Genomic DNA, 23,963 nt, shown 5'->3' on the forward strand with positions numbered 1-23,963 from the left:
AATTAAACTGAAGTGGTAAGTGGTGAGCCCCTGTATATATATATCACTATGGAAAGTTCTTGAAAATTCTAAAAGGTTCTTGAAAATTCTCATAAGTTCCACGACATTCTAGAAAATTTAAAAAAATTATTCTAAGTTCGAGAAAATTCTCTATCAGCTACTCAGCACTGAATCTACCTGAATTGTTCTGGAAAATGGATAAATTTGAAAATTTCATTAACCAGGTCACAAAAACAAAGTTTGAAGAGAAAAATAGGTCTTTTCCACTTATTTTGGCATAAGTAATTGGGAAATAATACTTTCTGCCCAGGAACAAGAAAAAGTAAAAATTTTGTTACATAGTCACATTCTGCATAATATTTCTCCAGTTACACACTTGTAAATAACTACCTATGAAACTTTCTTAGTAATAAAGTATCAATTTAACAAAAAAGTCGATGTTTAAAAACATTATTTTAAGTATACATTCTATTAACATAAAATCGAATATAGCAATCGTGACCTTTAATGGTTTGAATTACGCGTAAAGCTACACAAGGGCTATCTCCGCTAGCCGTCCCTAATTTAGCAGTGTAAGACTAGAGGGAAGGCAGCTAGTCATCACCACCCACCGCCAACTCTTGAACTACTCTTTTATCAAAGAATAGTGGGATTAATCGTAACATTATAACGACTCCACGGCTGAAAGGGGGAGTATGTTTGGTGTGATGGGGATTCGAACCCGCGACCTTCGGATTAGGAGTCGAGTGCCTTAGCCACCTGGCTATGCCGGGCCGACCATTAATGAAATATATTTGTATACACACATAAACTCACACGTTGCATTACCAAAGGAAACGTGTAAGATAAGAACAGAGCTGTAGCCGACATAGAGGGCTGCAAGGTTTATTTTGTTATCAATATTGTTTCCTTTATCGACAGCAATAGTTCATCTTAAGAACCGTACTGCTTCATGTCTGAATACTTTTATATTGGTCACTCTCTGAAACGTTACTTAAAGTTTTCTATTTGTGGCCAGAGCAGTGCTACGAACTCCACAAAGCAGTAAGTCAGTCTCCACAGAGACATTGAAAAGTCATTGGACATCGCTATTTGGACATTTTAAAAGTGTCGAAAATGTCACTAAACAGACACCTCCGTTGACTTGAATAGCGAGTAAAACCTGCTAACGTGACTCTGTAGGAATCCTTTCCCTATTTATATATAGGTATAGAAAGGATGTAAAACGTTTGTGAATGATAAAACACTTCTATATTCACTGAAAATGTAATGCATCATCACTGATAAATTGCACGTTAGTGATTACGTGACTTTAGTTGTAACATTTTTATATAGTCTTGCTTTATTTCTTTGTGGTACATTTAACTAACATTAATATTGCTGCTAAAAATAGTTTCAATGGTATCATATATTTATAGTAGAGCTTCACTGGTTATTTGTTCACCCTATTCAGTATATGAGACAGACATTATTATAAAAGTTTTGTATTTTTGATTGTAATAAAAATGTAACAAATGTGTATTTACTGTTTTATATGCTAGTTTCTTGACTGCAATTTGTAATGTAAATTTTTTCTAGAATATCAGAGACTGCACCAATCACGTTAGATTTCGAAGACGAATATTTGTATGCAGAATAGAGCAATCAAATGTTCAAATATCTACAATATACTTCATTTAATATTGAAATTCTCTGTTCTGTATTTTCTTACGCTAATACTTGTTATGTTTACTTCCCTCATGTTACCTATATTATAAGACATCAGTCTATCTCACAACACATCACCCAATCCTTCTTCAAATACCAAGCTAACAATATTAAATAAAATGCACGTATCTAATCCTGTCAGGCAAACTTAAATAATTAGATCACTGCCACTGTCGTGCATTGCAGTTGTGACAGACATGCCTAAAACATGTGACTCTCTATCTAATAATTAATAATATAAATGCCTACGAAACTGCAAAATTTCCAGTTTCCGTTTGTTTCCTGCAAACATACTCGTTGTAAATGCGTATACAGTTTTCCTAAGACTATAGCTTTTATGGCGATTATTTTCGTATCACTGGAGTCATCTGCCTGAAATCAACTGCTCAATTAGTTTATACTACTTGAGTCATCTCCTTGCTGTCAACTCCTCAACTATTGTACTAACAGCTGAGTCATCTAGTTGATGTCAACTCCTCGTCAGGGACATAGTGTGATTGCCAGATTTTTAGAACTAATTAGTCATGTGATAAGCCGATAGGTTTTTCTGTGATTAATTTTTTGTAATTTTAGATCCTATTGTTTTGGTATTTATTCATTACAGTTCACGTTCTGTGGAATTCTTTATGTTAGAGGCCATTTGATTAGCAGTTTTAAGTTTTCTTTATATCTTTTTTACTTAGATTCAGTTTCAGTTATATTTATGTAAAATAAAAAATTGAAGGCTAAAAACCTGTTGTTCATTTGATGTATCACGGAAGTGATATGAAATACTTCCTTGAAGGTTTGTGCATTATTTTGCAAGGTAAGCATAAATTACTGCAGAAGTAGGATCACTAAGCATTATCTAATTTATTTAACCATTCAGTAGACCTCCATCCATGGTTTTACTTTTACTTTATTTTAAACTACAGAATTTAGTTTCAGCCTGTATTATGTTTCAACATAATTTGCATTTGCAGTGTCAATAAATATTTTGCGTATGTGTTATATGCCATGTGTTTGTCCTTTATTTTGTCACGTGTATTCCTTTTTATTATTTATTGAAACTATTCTCGATTAACTAAAGATTCGAAACGTCTGTTGCCTAATTATGTTCTTATCAAGAATATTACATTGTTAACAAATTACATCTCTTTTCATGCAATGACCAAAAATCAGTCTATATAATTGTATCTCAAATAATTTCCTTGGTTTGTTTTTCGCACATTTTCCGTCCAGCTTCCAGCTGAGAGATCTACTCTAAACCCAGATCTTTACAAGTTGCTTACAATGCCGATTGACCAAACTGCTGTCCTTGGTTTAGGATCTGCGGTGATTAATTTCTCATTATTACTATGCTAAGGCATCAGAGGTACAACCAGTAGATACACCTTACTACCTGTGGCAATTCTATCATAAGCCCAAATATAAGATGAATTAGCACAACATGAACACACCAGTACGAGCTGGTACCTTTTTTCAGAATTAAAAGGCTAAAAGGTAATTGTAGGTTTTCTTATGATGTTCAGAGAAGTGATGGTTGATTATGTTAAAGTTTCAGCTGTGGGATGTCCAAGTAAATATTCTGTTTACTTGATCGTAGATGTGAATTATCATAGGAATATAGTTTATTTTGTCTCAGCCAGACTTATCTAACAAGATCTTACTGAAATTTATTCTAATTTGTTGATACCTTGAAGAGAAATCATCCACCTACTCCAGACATTGCTGAATGTTTACAGGAATGTTAAGAGATTCTATGAGCCACTAATCTGGATGACTGAGCTTAAATATGCATGATTATAAATAGGAAGATATTGGGATGTTTATGGTACACATTAGTGACAAGCACACATCAGTCTCTTACATATCCGTGTAGCCTGAATCATATCTTATTAACTGACCACTGAGTCCACTGAATTACGAGCTTCAGTAGTTACGTAATGTATGGAGGTGAGTTGATAACATAATAAGAAAACAAACATCAAGAGCATTGGATTCACAATAACACAGCACCCAAAAGAAATCGTTCCTTATAAAGGCTGCAAAAAAGAACCATATCGACTCCCAGTGATCACGTAGTGGTGGATGGGGTGTGCACAAATTACCAACAAATTTAAATGAAGGTTGACACGCCATGGGTCAGAGCACCACTTTAATCGTCCCAGTGATGGTTTCCAAGGACCAAACCGTGCTATTTACCCACTTAGACAGCAAGAAAGTCCACTGTAAAGTCGTTGTGTGAATTATACTAAATACTACCACTACCATTACCTCAAAGCAGAACATTATTAACACTCTGCAACAGCTCAGTTGAAAATGGTCTGTTATCAACACCATTATTATTACTGTTGCAGGCATTATCCAAATTAAACTAACTTCAAGTTAGTAACATTACACTTTAGTGCAAACAATAACATAGACAAATCACTGTATTTTCCAGGATTTCGTCACTTAGTCATTGTAAGAAATGTAGTCTGAGAAGTTATGGTAAGTAGAGCAGTAACTGGTCTAAATCAAGAAAAATCTAGAGGGAGTCCATCTAATCCACGTCATCACTTATATTACATGCAAGGTCACCATTACTATGAAGACCAAAATTCAGTGTATATTTCGCCTCACAGGTGTATGATAAAGTTATAGCATTTAATAGACGAACGAATGGGAAACACGATTCCAAACACTGTCATCCCAAGGAGCAGCTGGCCTCGAAATGCAAACAACTATCACATTAACAGTGTTTAATTGACCACTGTTTGTGTCAAATATTACTTTCATTCAAGTGTAAACATGTTACACTGCTGGTTGATACTGTCCGACTTCCACCATCTGCATTTTAGTTAGCGTCCTATGATATCGTGTATACTGAAAAATCAACAAGAACGATATCTGGAGACCACGCTTGTTACACGTGTGCAAAATATCTACTGGTTACTCGATCCCTTAAATTACACTCGAGCAGAAACTATACAAACCATACAATGTGTGAAGAATGTTTGGATCCTATCAGCATGTTTTATAACAAAATTCGAACACGCAGAGCGCCCCAGTAATCAAGCCATGCCAGGTCTCAGTTTTGGTTGGAATTCTGCAATGAAAGACTTACAACAGTTACTGTATTTTTAAGCTTTAACTACTCGTACATTTCCATTAAATTGTCAAGTTACTTCGTAATGATTTGTCACTCGGACCTGAAGAATTAATACCATGAAATACTGACACCTTACTATCATAGAATTATAAGATAATGCTTCTGTTTTCGTCTGTGTTAATTAATTGTAGTAAAAATTTCTTTATTAACACATTTATTAAACTATGAATTTCATTATCATCAACAAAGCCTCGTGCTGTTTGCAAATGTGTAGAAATGTTTTTTCACTTTAACCTGTTACCCTTGAAAAAAAAACTGCTCATCACTTAATTTATTCATTTGTAAAATAGACACACGCAAGACTAGAGTATTGGTATAATTTTTCTGAAAATAACAGAAATAGTAAGTTGTTTGTAGTTACGCACACAGCTAAACTACGGATATCAAAATCCGGTTTCTGGCTGCATAAGTCCGCAGACTAACCAGTGTGTCACAGAATTAGTTAGAAAACAACATTTGTACAAACATTTTCATTTGAAACTATTGGATGAACCTATATTACATAAAGGTTACGCACCAGATGCATAATTTTAAATTTGTTCCAAAGCAATCATACTAATCTTGTCTAATGTAACAAAAAAAACCTGTTTGATGTGTTAAAACAGACCCCGAATAACATCTTAACCTTTTCATACAATAACCAACGTCAACAATAAAATAATTAATACGTTTTTATTGCAACACTAACTTACCTATTCTTTCTAAACATAAGAGTTCTATGCCTAACACACACCAAAATTTCTGTCTGATTTAGCACACAAAATACCGATACGCATAATTTACGAGACTTTCTTTATGATTCTCCAATCGATTTTCGAGAAGAAGGATAAACTAGTGGGATTTCCGCTCCCCTATGGCTAGTAGACGATAACGAAGCGTTCATATGACTTTTTAAAGCTTCATTATAGTTGTTAGGTTAAGGCTATTCGTTGCTGTTCCTTTGCCAGTCATTGACAACGATACTGTACAGAAATTCGTCTGCTTTGATAAGCAAGTTTTTCGTCTGAGCAGCACGGAAGTGCATCATTACAATATTTTTGGTTAAAGAAATGAATGAATAAAATATCATTAAATGTAATAATATTTTTTGAACGAAATAGTCACCAAAACCTAACAATAAGCTATTAATTGGTATGAAATGAACGTTTTTAATTCGACCTTGGTTATCAAAATTAATCAGGATAAACAAATTGAAATCACACTATGGATTATCTTCAACCTTTCAGAAACACTTCATCACCAGCATCTTAGTAATGCTGTATGACAGTGTTTTCAAAACTTTCTCGAGTAGCTTTGTGCAAAATTCAAAAACAAAGTAAAACTTTTTATTAGCGTCTCCTTTAATAAATATGGTTTCTTGCGCGATCCCCTCTTTTTTTTTTTAAGTGAGTAAAGGAACATTTGTTTTGAATTTCGCACAAAGCTAAACAAGAGCTATTTGCGCTAGCTGTCCCTAATTTAGAAGTGTAAGAGAAGAGAGAAGGCAGCTAGTCATCAGTACCAACCGCCAACTCTTGGGTTACTCTCTTACCGACGAATAGTGATCGTAACATTACAGCGCCCCACGGTTTGAAAGGGCTAACATGTTTGGTGTGACGGAAATTTGAACCTGTGACCCTCAGATTGCCAGTCGAGAGACTTGGCCATGCCGAGCCAGTGAAAGAGTGAGTTAAGTAACGAGATGTAAGACAGAGATACACATTAAAATACTGTATGTACTGTATGTATGCTCGCCCTCCCAGCCGTGGGGGCGTATAATGTGACGGTCAATCCCACTATTCGTTGGTAAAAGAGTAGCCCAAGAGTTGGCGGTGGGTGGTGATGACTAGCTGCCTTCCATCTAGTCTTACATTGCTAAATTAGGGACGGCTAGCACATATAGCCCTCGAGTAGCTTTGTGCGAAATTCCAAAACAAACAAACACATGAAAATGAAGTAATGAGGGAGCAAAATTTGTGATCTGCTTTCGTTTAGGTGGCTTGATTTACAATAAAATAATGTATTGAAAGAAACTAGATGGCGATAGCAGTGAGCCGACAAACTTTGAATACGAATGGTATAGCATCAAATTTCAAGTTACTGGGATATAACTCTTAGAAACCTAATATCGCCATGCTGAATTATCTGTATATTCAATAAACGTGTCACCCGCTTTGTTAACACGGAAAACAAGTAAGCTTTCTTTATTTTAATAAATACGTTCTAGTTTGTCCTAGGCCTACTGTACTGATTTACAACTGTATTGTATTGTGCGAAATATAAAATATTATATTGAGAGAAAAGTGTTTTATTGCAGCAACATACGCTTCTTGTAATTAGAAATAAAAAAGGAATTCTGTCGTTCGTGGTATCTACCACCTGTTGAGGTTTGATACCAGGAGTACAAAGTACCTGCTGATTGTGAGCTATCGAGAAAACCTACTCAAAAACAGCCCTCGTATCGGTATATGTAAACAAAGGTACCAAGACATCCAACTGTAAACAGACGTGATAAACAACACTTTTTGGCGGGAAAGTAGGTTCTTTTTTTTTTAATTCTTTTGCAGAACAACAATTCATAAGATACGCGCCAGGACTCGTGTGGCTCGTGACAGTAGACACGTGCCACTATTTATTCGCTCAACAACCGAATCTTGTACACTAGAGAGAGAACGCAGCTGTTGTTAAGCGACAGATGCCACGATAATACACAACATTGAAATAACCTTCCTCGTCCCTAGGTACAAACCTGAACCCCCATTTTCTTCCTAATACTCAGAAGCCAATTCTAAAACGAACCTTCAAAAATACCTCAATAAGTACAATAAGTGTAACTAAGATGGGCGATTCCTCTCAGAAAATAATTTTTTTTTGGTAGAGAGTGCTTTTTGCTTTTTTTTAAAATTTAGTTATAGTTTTAGTATTTATGATGTATAAGATGAGTTTTAATATTTGCTTGGAAAATAAAAGGTACAAAACAATAAAAACGTTTTTAGGGATTTAAAAGCACGCACTTTTGAATCACGAGGCCCACAGTGGCACAGCGGCATGTCTGCGGACTCACTACACTAAAAACTGGGTTTCGATACCCGTGGAGGGCAAAGCACAGATAGCTCAGTGTGTAGCTTTGTGCTTAATTCAAAACAACACGATTTGAATCATGTGACCCTGGACAAATTTCTTTAATTTCCGAGCACAGGAATACTGGAAATAAGCGAGCGAGCTCTACTCGTGTGGTTTCGATATATATATAGACAGTTATCATAGCTACTCAGTCAACATGATATTCTGGGGCCTGCATATGGTAATATTTGATTAAAATACTGTTAAAAAATTAATGCCCACTGACTTTGTTTTTTAGTTGTGACGGCATTATTAGGTGATGGTCATTCCCATTATTCATTGGTAAAGAGTAGCCTGAGATTTGGCGGTAGGTGGTGTTGCCCAACTGTCCTTCCTCTAGTCTGTTAATTTAAAATTAGGAATAGCTGACGTAGATAGCCTTCGAATAGCTTTGTGCGAAATTCTACACAAAAAGTAGGGTTTAAAACCAAATGAAAACTACTCTTAATATTCTGAAATATCTCTAACTTCTGTATTCACCAATGAAGTTAATAGGACAAAGCCACAAACAAAACTTTTCTGTAAGTAGAAAATAATTTACGTTCTTTCGGTTTTGTACTCTTTGTACGCTTATTTACAGAATATACAAAGATGATTTTCGATATTTTGTTTCGTGTTACAATTTAGCAAATGGAGGTGACAATACAACAACTTTATTATAACTACTTGCTGCTATTTCTGTTCATCTTTCAGGTAATTCAATATTATATAGCTTGATCTCTAAATGTTGTATGTATGTACACGTTGATTGTGTTAATATCAAGCCACGAGTCGTTTACAAGAGGTCCAACTCTGCACGAATGCACGCTGTCTTGACCTAGAGACGCGAGACCAGGTGTTGATTCTAAGCGTGTGATACACATCTGCTCACATCAGACAGCTGGGCTCATCTGGAGTAAGGACTGGCCTTTCTCTAACTGAAGACAGAAAAACTGTAACACTAGTGACGTTAAGTGATTACAAGAGAAAAACTTAATGTTTCTTGTATCACGACAGTTTTACAGCACAAATCTCCACATAATGTATGTGTGTGTGTGTTTTTATTTGTTTATGGCAAAGCCACATTGGGCTATCTGCTGAGCCCACCGAAAGTAATCGAACCCGTGATTTTAGCATTGTAAATTCGTAGACTTACCGTTGTACTAGCGGGAGACCCACATAATATAAGGAAAACAACAACAAATAATGTCGTGTGAAAAGAACAGCAAAAAGAACCAATAATGATATGCAAGTCTAACTCTGAATACGTTGTATTTCACACACATTTGTGAACTAATCTTGACTATTTCGAAATTAAAACAGTTTTAATAGACGTATTATTACGAACATAGCAGGACTGAAAACAACTGGCTTCATTTAGGAGGTGACAAAACCAGACTATGCTAGTCTCAGAAGAAAACCATGGAACGAGGTAAAATATATGATTCTGACGGGCCTAAAGACATGAAACAGGTTATGGGTATGCAAGAGACGCGTTCCGCTTTGGAGCAACAAACAATTTAATACAACGTTTTTATGAAAAAACTAAAACCCTGCTCTCAACATATTATTCATTTATTAAGTTCACTCACCATGTTGTTTTGTATTGTTTTATGATAAATCTGCCATATCAATCAAAATAGTTGTTTAAAAGCTTTTTCAATGACTCATAGAGAACAAAATCTACACGTAATAACTAATGAAGGAAAGGGGATATTCTTCTTAAAACAAATATATATATATATGTATGTGTGTGTATATATCTATATATGTGTATAAGACAAAATGGTGATTATTCACAGTCTTAAGATCATTGTACATAAACAGTACACCACTGAGCACAAGCTAACACTCAAGTGAACTTTTGAAACTGGCAGTTGAGTTTTCTTATTTATTAAAAAGCCTGTTTCAGGTTATGTGAATTTAATGTTAGTTTTAGCTTCACACACTGTTACTCTCCAACACGATACACACTTCATGTTAATTAACTTGTTTTTTATCTTTGTAGGCGTCGCTAGCTAGAACTACTCAAGCGAAAAATTACTTTTCCTGCAAATCTAGTTTTCGTAGACCACCAGATAAGCTATTTTACTGCAAAATGAATACATATAACTTACGATGTCTGTATTAGCAATGCTAATAAACCGTATACAAAATGAAGATGAGTAAAATCCAAAGTAGAATGTTTTACCACATGCTCAGTTGACTTAAAATTAAGCTATAATGTTAAATTAAAAAGCTGCGTAATAAATAGTACACACATCAAGTCAGGTTATATCGAGGCGTTTTATAAACAGCGAGAAGGCATATTGTCGCTCTAGAATAAAACAAAGTTTTAAAAGTAATCATATTGTAGAGCTAGAATAAAAGTAAATTATAAAAATATTCATACTGTTGCTCTAGAATAAAACTAAATTCTGAAAGTGTTCATATTGTTGCTCTAAAATAAAACTAAATTGTAAAGATATTCATATTATTGCTCTAGAATAAAACTAAATTGTAAAAATATTCATACTGTTGCTCTAGAATAAAACTAAATTCTGAAAGTGTTCATATTGTTGCTCTAAAATAAAACTAAATTGTAAAGATATTCATATTATTGCTCTAGAATAAAACTAAATTGTAAAAATATTCATACTGTTGCTCTAGAATAAAACTAAATTCTGAAAGTGTTCATATTGTTGCTCTAGAATAAAACCAAATTCTGAAAGTGTTCATATTGTTGCTCTAGAATAAAACTAAATTGTAAAGATATTCATATTATTGCTCTAGAATAAAACTAAATTGTAAAAATATTCATATTGTTACTCTAGAATAAAACTAAATTATAAAATGATTGATATTGTTGCTCTAGAATAAAATTATTTTTAAAATATTCATATTGTTGCTCTAGAATAAAAATAACTTATAAAAATATTGATATTATTGTTCTAGAATAAAAATAAATTATAAAAATATTGATATTATTGTTCTAGAATAAAAATAAATTATAAAAATATTGATATTATTGTTCTGGAATAAAAATAAATTATAAAAATATTGATATTATTGTTCTAGAATAAAAATAAATTATAAAAGTATTTATTAAAGAGAGCGTAGTTTGTTTCATCCGGCCTTGAGTCCTATTTTCAGGTGATCATTTTCAACAGAAATGAAGTAGCAACAAAACGTGAAGTATTTCTGTAATAACAAACACATAGACATAGTAATAATATACCCCTCAACAACTACATCCTTGACCCACTAATTCTAAAATGATGCAGACATTTTATATTTATTTCCTGACGTACACACTGCAGCTGTCTTTGGGTTCTCTAAATGGTCCAAAGAAAGTTTATTCACAAACAAATATCATTTTATATTATAGGCCACTTAGAAACGGCAAAGAGCCAGACAAATAGCAGCTGTCAGAAACACTATCTTCTTTCAGTAGATTTGTTTGATATTAAGCACAAAGCTACACAACGGGCTATTTGAGCTTTGCTGATCACGGGTATCGAAACCTGGTTTTTAACCTGGTATGAGTCATGCCGCTGTGCCAATGGGGGCTCTTTCGGTAGGGGACAACAGCTACAAAAGCGTTTTAATACACATCAAGCTCATGCCGTTTCCCTAATGCATGCTTATTTAAAAGATTAATTTTAAAGATAGAAATAACAACACTATTACTAAATCAGGAAGATGAACTGAATATATACGACAGCTACTACATATGGAAGTTCAGTCATATAATAACTGTTACAATATTTGGCCTAGAAAGATAAAAACGCGATATTTACATTATACACTGTACAAGTAATTTAAGGTCAATTAAAACTTTTAACGTCCAAGCTACCAGAATGCAAAATGCTGTTACAAAATAAAGCAAATCGCCTAGTTCATCTTTATGCAAATCAGGTATCTGATAATCAGTTATATGATTTAAAATACAAAAGATTGGTTATTTAATTTACGCTTGTACGAGATAATTTAGTAGAGATGGCTTTACATGTTACCAATTTATTAAATCTCAATTAAGAATGGGGTCACTTGAACAACAAGGACATTTTAAAAGAGATGCTTTCGAACGCCATTAATTTCTCGTGTCACTTGGCAACAACCCCACCCCCAGTAGCACAGTGGTATGTCTGCGAACTTATAACGCTAGAACCCGGGTTTGAAAACCAGTGGCGGGCAGAGCACAGGTGGTCTACTGTAAAGCGTTGTGCTTAACTTCAACAACAAGACTCGGCAGGATACGATACATGTGCCAAGACTGTTCCATGTTTTATCGCTGTATCTAAAGCTCGGTAAACTAGTGCCCCCCCCCTTGTGGTTAATCTTATTTTATTTCAAGAAACATGTGATGATGACTGGGGCGACCATTAGGTTGAAGTCCTTGTAATGTGTGGCATTAATGGTACTAATGCAGGTTGTTTTATAGGTTCACACGCCCATCAATGCTCATTCTTGTGTTTTCCCTACTTCTTCTGTGAGAAGAGCTGAGTGAAATAGTTCTATAGACTCTACTAGTTGTGGTTCCAAATATCCATTTCAATCTTTGGTTAGGTTGGTATCATACGATTTCATCGCTATTAATTTCAAAACTGTTCCATTTCTGGCTAATTCACAACAGTCACTTCATGTTTCTTGTATTCAGTCAATGGCTCGTCCATTTATAATACTTTGAATGCTGTGGTTTACTGCACAGTGCTAGTTAAAATCAAATTGTATGAGACCACTCAACATAATATTAACTGACTCATTTGCACTTCAGACCATATGTCTAATTATAAAATGTTTGAACAGTTGAACAGAGGGAGTTGGCAGATAGTGTTTTATGACTGTGAGTTTCTCCCTTTTTACAGCGGTATAAAATTGTAAATTCTAATAAATCATTGTATGCACTGCAGATATACGTTTTCAAAACCCAAAACCAACGGATTTTAGCAACAACAGTGGATGTAATTATGGTTGTACTTTGGAATTACATTTCTAGGCGGGATTCATGTTACATAAGCCCTAATTGTTAGCTTTATTTCATCATGAATGTATAATGAATTACACCGCTAGAAAACGAAATTATCTGATAAAAAGAAAAGAAAACTAAAGTAGCCAACTTTCCAACATAAGTACCGTTTGTGTTAAATTTCAAGTTAATTAATAGACAAATGTGTCGCCCACTTTCTGCGGTTTAACGTAAAATACTTTGAAGCTAATCGTTATTTTAGACTTCATGATAATGAATAATTAAAAGAATGTGCACAACAGTAAATTTCAGTCGAATACTCTAAACGCCCAATACAACTACGATATAGCTTTAGCTACAACCATAAATTTAGACTTATGTCCACGTCAGTTTAAATTATAAGTATAGCATCGACCATTATTTCTTCTATGACGGCAGACACAGACGAAAAGATTTTGAATATTTTGTAAGTAACTCTGCAATTGACGATTACGAGCATCATTAAACATCAACTGTGTAACAGTGTCGTTACCTTTTACATATCGCTGAATATCTGTCTGTAACTTACCAAAAACCTAATCCTCTCGATGAGATAGCGGCAAATTCACGGACTTGCAACTCTTAAATCTTGGATTCGGTTCCCCGAACTGGAATACAAGAGATAGCCCAAAGTGGCTTTGCTCTAAAACAAACAGGCAAAAATCCATTCCATAACTAGTGGCATGTTTCACATTATGTATATGCTACGACAACCTGCGGTGCTTTTTTTAAGCGGTTCTGCACAGCCAGGTGGCAGGGCACTTGACTCGTTGTTTGAGGGTCGCAGGTTCAAATCACCGTCACACCAAACATGGTCGTCCTTTCAGTCGTGAGAGCGCTATAGAGTGACAGTCAATCCCACTATTCGTTGGTAAAAGAATAGTCAAAGAGTTGGCAGTGGGTGATGATGACTAGCTGCATCTTCCTTACACTGCTAAATTAAGGACGGCTAGCACAGATAGCCCTCGTGCAGCTTTGCGTAAAATTCAAAAACAAACTTTATAAAGATTTGGTTTGGTTATTGCTAAGCGCAAACCTATACAATGAGCTATCTGTGCTCTGTCTACCATTGGTATCTAAACCCGATGTTTAGTGTTGTAAGCCTACCGCTAAGAAGTCACTGAGGGGTACTTGTCTAAAACATATTCATCAAGTTGGACACGTAGTATATGATCTGAATCAAACGTTGATGCAAGCAAAATTAAATCAGTACTAAACGTAACTAAACTTATCAGAAAAAAAAATGTAATTCAACTAACTGAATAACATAAATGATCTGTAAATATAGTTGAATAAAATAACAGTGAAGTTCTTAAATACACTTCAACATAGGGCATCACCGGTTCGAACAAAAATATGCATTTTGTTTCTTTTAATATTCGAGTAAAGTTACACAAAGGTTACTTGTTTTAGCCATCCCTAATTTTGAATTATTAAACTAAAATGAATGCAGCTAGTCAACAGCATATACCATCAACCTTTGGTTTACTGTAAAAGAACAGTGGGATTTGACCACCACTGTTCTAACGCACCCAGAGGTCCTAAGCGAGAAAGGTCGATTTTATTTGAAACAAACACGAACCATGGATCTTACAGTAGAGGCTGGTGTATTTTTAGTGCAATATCATTGTAATAAACGAGTTAGATGCGTACCATGCAAAGTGAAAGAAGAAAGTATGTCAATCTTACTGGTAAAGAAGGATTACACGTGCTTTTCTACTACACAAAGAGATCGTAAGTCACATGGATCAAACAATCTCTGAATATTAATTTAAACCACCTTAAAATTTATATTATAAAATTTAATTGAAACAGTTTTTTATAATATGGAAATGAAATGCAGTATAGCTTAGAGGGATAATATTCCAGGTATTTAAATTAATGTGAATAATTGGAGGATAATGTGATTAAAACTATTTAACAACTCTAGTTATCATAGCTGAGACGTTTTATTATTAAAAAGTATGATAAACATTCGGAAATGACACCTAAAGATAGAAATGTGTCTAGGCCTAATATTACATACGAATGCTGACTTACTCATATTCTTTCTTCTTCCTGTTTCTGTATGCACTTCATGAGTTATTTCTGAATAAACGTTTTACGAATGTGTTTTGCACATCGATTACGTGACTTAGAAACTAGACTAAATATACAGAATATGTAAAAATATATATATCGTTAGTTTCAAATTGCTTCTATGTTTAAGTCTAAAACACATATTGTTATAAAATATTATAAATACGAAGTTCAGTGAAGCATAAAAGAAGATGAAATCTATAACCGTAATTAGATCTGAAACCGGTCAATAAATGGAGCTACGTGCTGAAAGTGTTTACTAAAAAACAAACAAACAAACTCAGAGCCAATCTATGAGCCACCCTGTCGCAGCTACAAATAGTGACTCAGTCAGAGAATGTTTCTATTGCAGCTAGCGGTGAAGAATTTAGTTTTAGTAATTCAGTGTTAACTATAGCAAATATTTAGGTATTTGATTATTCAGGTAAGGCTATTTTTACGCTTTTATGGCTGTAAACATGACCTACAAACACCATAGTGTTTAAGCTTGAATAAATATTAATGGATGAAATAAATTAATTTATTATTGTTGCATGGACTGAATGTTGTATTCTTTTCATCGGATAGTTCAAAAGAAACCGTCAATGAAAGAATACTGTAACAAAAATATAGAATTTTATTATATTTAATATAGGTATAAAGGCATTCCTTTATATTGGTTTATTTTGGGTTTAAGTTGTTGTATAAGTAAGGCTTCTTTAATTTTGCGTTTGTTTCATTATATATTCAAACATCTAACACCGCCCTCTACATTCCGACACTCAGTTACAGAATGTAACAAAAACTGATATATATATAATGTCTTACTACTGTAGTTGTACTGTAGCGTTGTGAAAGGCTGGGCTTAACTTATTCTTACAAAATGTTTATATATCTGTATGATATATGGGATCAAATAATCCATTTCAATCCTCTTTGTTGATATGTGGTGTTTAAAAACTTCTGATTAATGGATATTTTATGTTCAATATTAATTGTTTCTTACAGGACCAAAAAGATACACAACCCAAGCTGAAGATCATCTATTGTGATTATCATTGGAAGTACGTTGATTAGAGAATGGCCACTGTGTAACATCATAGAAGAGTTCACCAACAGAAACTTAACCAGCTGAGGAGCCCAGACTTTGTGGCGAGATTATTTCCAGAGTATGGTCAAAGATGATACAAACAGCAAATTCACTAGACTACCAACACAAAAATAGTCTCCCTGTGACAAGATGACAATTGACAATATGGAGAAAGCACCAAAATGACTTGGTGAATGGACAGTTTAGTTGAGTATTTTATTGTTTGTATTAGAATTGTCCAAAAGAGTTCAAAATCCTGGAAGCGAGACAGTGTTATAAGCTATTATTTTATGTTGTAACTTAGATGCTGATGACGCTAAAATTGAAAAGTTTTATAAAGTTCCAAAAATGGTTATTTCAGGTTTTCTTGTAAATTCAAGGATAATATTATATATATATGTGTGTGTGTAATGTTTAAAAACTTCTATATAGTGAAATATATATATTTAGTATGAAAAGTTAGTTAAGGGAACCAATAAATTCCTTTTGCTCTATTTATTCATGAAACTGGATCAATCAGCGAGGGCATCACATGAACTCCCTATCAAAAATGGTTACTGTAACATACTGCATGCTATATAGAAAGTGACAATGATATTTTTTTCTTGTAACTCAGTGAAAGTGATCGTAAATCATGTGGAGGGTTCCTTTGCTCTGAGAACAATAGAATTGTGTTTTTTTCATATGTAATACCGTGCTTCCTTAGTCTGAAACAAAATGACTGAGAATAAAGCAATTCACAGAAAACTACCTTCATATATAGCATACTTCAGTAAATTTGCCACAAAATAATTCCTCTTGCAAAGCCCTAATTGTGCTGTTAAATAAAGCTTTTCCGATACATTGCGTTAAGTTTCTTTCGAGTTTCAGATTCTGTCGAAGTTACTATCAGTTTGATAAATTTTCGGGCGCACGTCCTTCATCAGGCTTAAAAACAGTACAACGAAATCGCAAATTATGTTTATAAAATTAACCGAAAAGAAAAACAAAATAGTACTGTGGTATGATTAAATCGAAAAGAGGGAAACTTATACCACAATGCATTTCCGAATCCGATTTTAACCAGAAGGCTGATGAGCTGTCAAGTTTGTTTGTTTGTTGTTTTCAAATTAAAGAATTATTCCATAGATATAATCAGTTACGTTCGTAGATATGTTGTAAACATCAACTACAACATTTCACTACAGCATAAGACAAAAAAAATAATTACATAAATCAAGTTTCTTTTATATCACAATTCTCGAGTAGTTTAAAACAACAAAACTTGTGGAGACAATTTCCACAATTTAATTTATGTGATACACGTTGCTGAACGTGTTCACGATGTAACACTTCCCGTTATATCAACACCAGTACTTTGGGTCTTGGTTGGTTTGGCGTTTTATGGCGCAAAGCAACTCGGCTATCCGCGCCAAATATCCGTTAAAAAGTTAAAAGTAAAGTAAAATTATTAAATTTCATGAAAGGAAATTAAGGTAAAACAAAACAAAGCTTAATTTTTGAATTAAAAATTAAATAGTGTTAAAAAGGTTAATGGCCCTTAAAAACTAAAAATATTTGTAAGGTGGACAGTATCGCTATCGCCAATAACACTGTCCAACGTTATGAATAAACCTTGGGTCAAAACATGTCTAAAATGGTGCTGTCGTTGATAGTTGTAACGACAGCAAGACAGTAAAATGTGGGTTATTGTGACCTGAGTATCACACAGACAAGACATTGGTGCATCAGTCCCAGATAAAAGAAAACGATGAGTTAAAAAATTGTGATCAATGCATAGTCGAGTTAGGACAACTTCCTCTTTCCGATCCTTACGGAAACAAGATGGTTCGAAAGATGTTCAGAAAATAGAAGGCAATACTTCCAATCACGAGTATCTGCCTCCTCACATAACTCAAGGAAATGCCACATTTGGGGATAGTAATTACTCATGGTGCGATAGGCTGATCTGTGAATACCGCTATGTTATCCAAAGATAGACCCAGTTCATCCAACTGCACCTGGATATGAAGGCTAAAAGGAATAATGGCAGACTGTCTATTATGGAAAAAGTGTGGTCCACTGAGAAAGAAAAACATAATCCCATGTGAAATGTTATGGTAAAGATCGAAGTTTTGAAGCATACATTAAAGACAATTTCTAACGACGAAGGCATAGAAGGGGTTCATGAAACTCCGTGTACAAACTCTGAAACCGTTTCCTATAGTCCACTTCAGTAAACAACTGAGGGCAGTTTGTAGCTGCCGTTCAACATACCTCATATTTGACGACTGACACGAGATGTGGAAGTCGTCGACAAAGAGACCGTTTGCAACAGTAGCGGGTAGTTGTCCACTGATGGCATTAATCTTTATAATGAAAAGTGTGACACTCAAGACACAGCCTTGAGGGACTCCAAATGCCTGTGGGGAAGAATGAGAAAGTGTCGAACTCACACGAATCTGGAATCGCCGATTCATTAAAAAAAATGTTTAATAAAAACCGGTAAATTGTCACGCAACCCATACCTCCACGTTGTATCATGAGCTTTTTCAAGGTCAAGAAGTACAAAAAGAAGATGCTGCCGCTTGAGAAAGGCTTCCCTGATTGATGTTTCAAGTCGAATCAGGTGGTACATGGTGGAGCGCTGTCTTCGGAACCAAAAGTGAGTGGGTGAGGGGGGTTTGTTTGATTCGAGGAACCAAACAAGACGACCATTAACTATCCTTTCTAAGATCTTACAAAGACAGCTCGTCAAAGCAGTTGGACTGTAGTTCAAAGGAAACTTGGGATTCTTCACAGGTTTAGAAAAAAGGAGTGCAATACCATGACGCCGAACATTGGGAAAAACATTCTCCTGCCAGATCCGGTTAAAAACAACCAGAAGAATAGCAATAGAGACAGGAGAGAGATGGTGCAACATCTCGTAATGAATATCATTAGGTTGGGCCGATGTACTGCCTGACCGATGAAGAACAAGTTTAAGTTCCACCAGTATAAGAGAGCGATTATAGTCACAGAGACGATCAGCTCAAAAAGAAAGAGGCGATCGTTCTGCCCGCATCTTGGTAGCTAAGAAGATGGGGAATGAAGCATAAGTGCTAGATGCAAGAGAGAAGCTTTTGCCGAGAATATTGGCGATGCTCCAGGCATCAGGAACTTTCTGGCCATCAGAGAACAAGATCGAAAGGGGGGCAGAAGTACATTGGCCACTAACCTTTCGAATTTTGTTCTATATGACTTTGGAACTGGTGGTAGAAAAATGCTAGAGGTGTATTTAATCAAAGATTCCTTCTGGCTTTGACGTCTGACCTGCTGAGCATGTGCACGGTTCTGATGAAATGCAGTACGGTTAAAAAATATGGGATACCTACGAAAGGTATCTCAAGTCCGTTTTTGAGCTTTTCTTGTCATGTGGCAGGCAGGATCTACCAAGGACGAGGATACTGTGGGAAACGTGTCGAGGTTTTAGGAATACACTGAGAAGCTGCCTGGAGAATACAATCAGTTACTGCTGCCACACAGTTATCTATCGAAGGCTTACATACAATGGCAGAATCAAGTTCTGAGAAAGTGGTGAAAGAAGGCCAGTTAGCCTGGTTCAACGCGGGTCGGATGGCATTGTTCATGGCCAGTTTCTCTCAGAATGATAGGAAAACAATCACCGTCCCGTGGATTACTGTCGACTCTCCAAGAAAAGTAAGTGAAAAGTAAAGGAGAACAAATAGAAAGATCTATAGCATTAAAAGACTGACTAGATGCATGAAAATAAGTATAAGAACCAGTACTGAAGAGAGACAGGTTGTGGTCCAAGAGCATGTGCTCTATAGCACGATCCCTCTCATCAATACTAGCACCACTCCAGAAGGGATTATGTTCGTTAAAGTTCCCCAATAGTAAAAAAGGGAATGTAAATGCTCAGTGAGGGCATCAAGGTTTGACTGATTATAGATCTCTTTAGGAGGCAGGTAGAGAGAACAAATAGTGATGGTACAAGCCAAGAAAACACGGGCGGCTACAGCCTCCAAGGGTGTATCAAATGACAAACACAGATTGGGCACATGCTGATCAACCAGCAATGCCAACCTGCTATGCATTTGTCCATCACACGACCTGTCGTTCCTGTACAAGGAATACTGCCGAAGGGTGACTTTATCAGCAAGTTTCAGAAACGTTTTTTGTAAGGAGAGGCACACGTGATGGTAAGAATCAATTAAATATTTAATGTAATCAATATCTGACCGAAAACCTCGTAAGGTAACTGGATCAGGATGATCATTGTTATTTATGTAGATGAGAGTGTGGCGGAGAGATCTTCTGTTTGCGACTACGTTTTTGATCTTTATTGGACGAAGGTCTATCAACCTCCATGGATCCTGCCCTGGGTCAGGTTGACAGGTCCCTGTCTGTGGACAAAGATTCCAATGGCTGAGGGCATGAAAAAATGGTCGATTTACAGTAGCCCATGAGTTGGCGATGGATGGTGATGACTAGTTGCCTCTTCTCTAGTCCTACACTGCTAAATTAGGGACGGCTAGTGCAGATAACCCTCGTGTAGCAGATAGCCGTCTCTAATTTAGTAGTGTAAGACTAGAGGGAAGGCAGCTAGCCAATCATCACCACTCATCGTCAACTCTTGAGATACTCTATTCACAACGAATAGTGGGATTGACTGTCCCGTATTAACGCCCCCACGGCTGAAAGGGCAAGTATGTTTGGTGTGACGGGGATTCAAACCCGCGACCCTCAGATTGCGAGTCGTGTGCTCTAACCACCTAACCCCTCTGGTATCAATTCTTTTTACTTTTCAGTTAAAGTTTAAAAATGAACAAAAGAAGTGCGTCTCGACCTGAAAAGTTGCCAACATTAAAACATATATTTATCATTAACTATTTTACATACAGTTTTCCTCATTTTTTTGTTTTTTTAAAAAATATAGAACAGATGAAAAGAATGCGAAGCTCGTATACAAAAAACAAACTTTGGAATAAAAAAAATGTTGCATTAAATTTTGCTTGGAACACAATAACATAATAATGTTTTAGTTTAAACAGCTCATTTCTGTAGTAGCGTCCATTCATTTCATGTATTACATCGTTTTCAAAATAAAAAATTGAAAAATCTTATATTATATATATATATATATATATGTGAAATCATTATAAATTTTAACCAGCTGCAGTTAGTGTTTAGAACGTTTCTGGTAGGGATATCTTCAATCCGAAGAATAATGTGACGGTCAATCCCACTATTCGTTGGTAAAGGAAAGAGTTGGCGGTGGGTGGTGAACATTTCCCTCTAGTCTTACACTGCTAAATTAGGGACGGCTAGCACAGATAGCCCTTCATTACATTTCAGGGATATCCTCAAGAAGAACAACCCAGCACGAAACGTTGTGAACATTTAAATAAACTGTTCATCATTCACTATGTTTTTGGTAAACATCAGTTTCAGTAACTACGTTACACAATAAGCTGCATTCGTTTTTGTTTTTTTAGCAGTATAAGTGTATCCAAATAACACAACTTCTCACCCATTCCTTAGATTATACGAATCAACGTAAATAACTCATTTTTCATTCTTCGTAAAATTAATCAAATCATATTATAATAAAATAAGCTTTCATCTCCAAATCATACCATACGAAGTAAGGAATTTAATGCATTTATTCAAATTGACTTCACGTTTTTTTCTTCATGAAATTTGATATTTACTAATGGAAAATAAATACCGACTTACCGTGGTGTAATTAAACGTTTAAACCATTACAGGTGAGCCAGCACGTGTTCTCTGATCTAAATCTGCTAGTATTTCTACAACCCACAACAAACTTATTGCATGTAAGACTTCGCGAAAGTAGTAGGTTCTTCAAATGAGGCTTAGTGCGGCCACGAGGCTACGTGGTAGGCGGAGCTGTTACTAGACTTGCTGTAGAACTGACATTATACAATTCAAATTTATCCTTTAAGCAGGTGGGCAGGTTCCCAGAAAGTGTTGACTATTCAGAACATTTAGGTCTAGTTGAACAGCCTACTTCATTCTACAAATTCTGCAAAAGGCTCATTGTCATAGCAACACCATCGACAATTAAACGGTAGGTTGTTAGTGCAGACAGATGAAAGTACCTTCTAAAGTCGGAGATATAAGTGTGACATCATGATTAACGTCTTAGAACAGAAAAAGGTTCAGTGAACGTCAGGTAGAAAACGCTCAATGATTAAGTATCTGATCTAATATGTTAACTTTCACACCACTGCTAAATATGAGCTAACTTCATCAACTCAATTACTAAGACGTTTCACTCTGTGATACTCAAGCTTCAACAAAACATGAACGTAATATAAGTCTGGTTCCTGCAGATTTTGTAATAAACCACTGCTATGTTTGGACCGTTTTTAATGACAAATTCGAAACCTCCGCAAACCGTACTGTAGTCTTATCATTAAATGCTGATAAGAACTTGGTTCTTTTAATATTCAACTGTTTCGGAACCTGATTTATCTTTATTAACACATATTTAATCATTGGAAACTATTTTGTTCTTAACAATATTCTAGATGTTATAAAGATAAATACTCAGTGTTGAGAAACCTGACATTGCATTTAACATAAATGGTTTAAAAATTGGGTTTTAACTCAGTATTACTTATGGAGGCTCGAAGTTTGATATATCAGATGTCGCAAATGCTCTTGACTTAACATAATTCATTCAAAGGTGGTTTAATATAAATAGTTATTAACTTTAGTGAGTTTCTAACAATTTTGCTTTATTTCTGACGGTTTTACAGGTGATTTAGTTAATTGGAAACATCTTTATAAACTATAATATAACACGCATAAGTAATCACAAGTATAATGAGCAAATAGGTTTATTTTTTGAGTAAGTATTAAAGTCAAACATATTTCCTTCAGATTAAAAATTAGAAGGCTAACCCGTGAATGACTTATGTCTTACTTAATTTTTGTTATTATGATTTTACGGCACACTTTACATTAATCTCTGCCTGACAGTGGTACTTTAGGGATTTACAACGCTAAAATTCGGGGCTCAATTCCACGTGATAAACACAATAGATAGCCTAATATGACTTTGCTCTCAAAAACAAATGATCACTAGCCTTAACAATTTTCTCAGGAATAAAACATCAACTATAAGACGTGGCAATCATTTAAATTAACAAGGATCAATTTTTTATCTTTAAAATAGAAATGGAAACTTTCCAAGAACCATTATGAACAAAACAACGACGACAACAAAGTAACTCTCCGCCAGAAAAGAAGGAACGCTCGCGATGTATTTGTTGTCACTTAGGTGAATCAAACTTATTGAAAAACTTTCACTGTACTGTGTAATCACTTCAGACACACTAATTTCTATTAGAGAATTTTAAATCTGCAGTGTATACAGATTTATGGCATTCTATAATTTGTGATGAACCAGACATTTACCCGAGGAATTTTTCGACGAGAAAGTCTCATATTTGGACGGACTAACTCTGGGCTATTTACTCTTTATATTTAGTGGGGTATATACGCTAATTCCATATTTTTAAAAATGTCGTTAAGTGTAAGGACGTGCTTATTTTCTCTCCCACGGTGGGACAGCGGTGAGTCTTGGAACTTACAACACTAAAATTAGGGGTTCTATATCCTCAGTGGACACAGCAGATAGCCTGATGTCATTTTGCTATAAAAAACATATACACACACATGCTTATTTTCTAATCTCTCCTATTTTAAAACAGTTAGGGTTTTATATATATATGTATCCACCCTCTTATGTAATGAGTTGGGTATTTAAAACCCACATATCTAAACATTTATGGATTGCATCACTTCAAGGTTAGTTATTTTGGTTTAAACATATTTTAGTTAGAGACACTTTAAAACAGTATTTCTAACGTTAAAAACGGCTACAATTGATAACA

At 35.0% G+C, this 23,963-nt stretch overlaps 1 protein-coding gene across 1 annotated transcript in view; it reads right to left on the reverse strand.

Annotated features, from left to right (window-relative positions):
• The window catches only part of LOC143222954 (uncharacterized), a 44,842-nt gene extending 22,811 nt beyond the window's left edge, over positions 1 to 22,031 (reverse strand). The window contains exon 1 of the mRNA XM_076450191.1: positions 21,775 to 22,031. The gene's annotated coding sequence lies outside the window, so the exon portion shown is untranslated. The remainder of the gene's footprint in view (positions 1 to 21,774) is intronic.
• Between the last annotated feature and the right edge of the window lie 1,932 nt (positions 22,032 to 23,963).

Source organism: Tachypleus tridentatus, chromosome 8 (assembly GCF_004210375.1).
Source record: "Tachypleus tridentatus isolate NWPU-2018 chromosome 8, ASM421037v1, whole genome shotgun sequence".
NCBI lineage: Eukaryota > Metazoa > Arthropoda > Merostomata > Xiphosura > Limulidae > Tachypleus > Tachypleus tridentatus.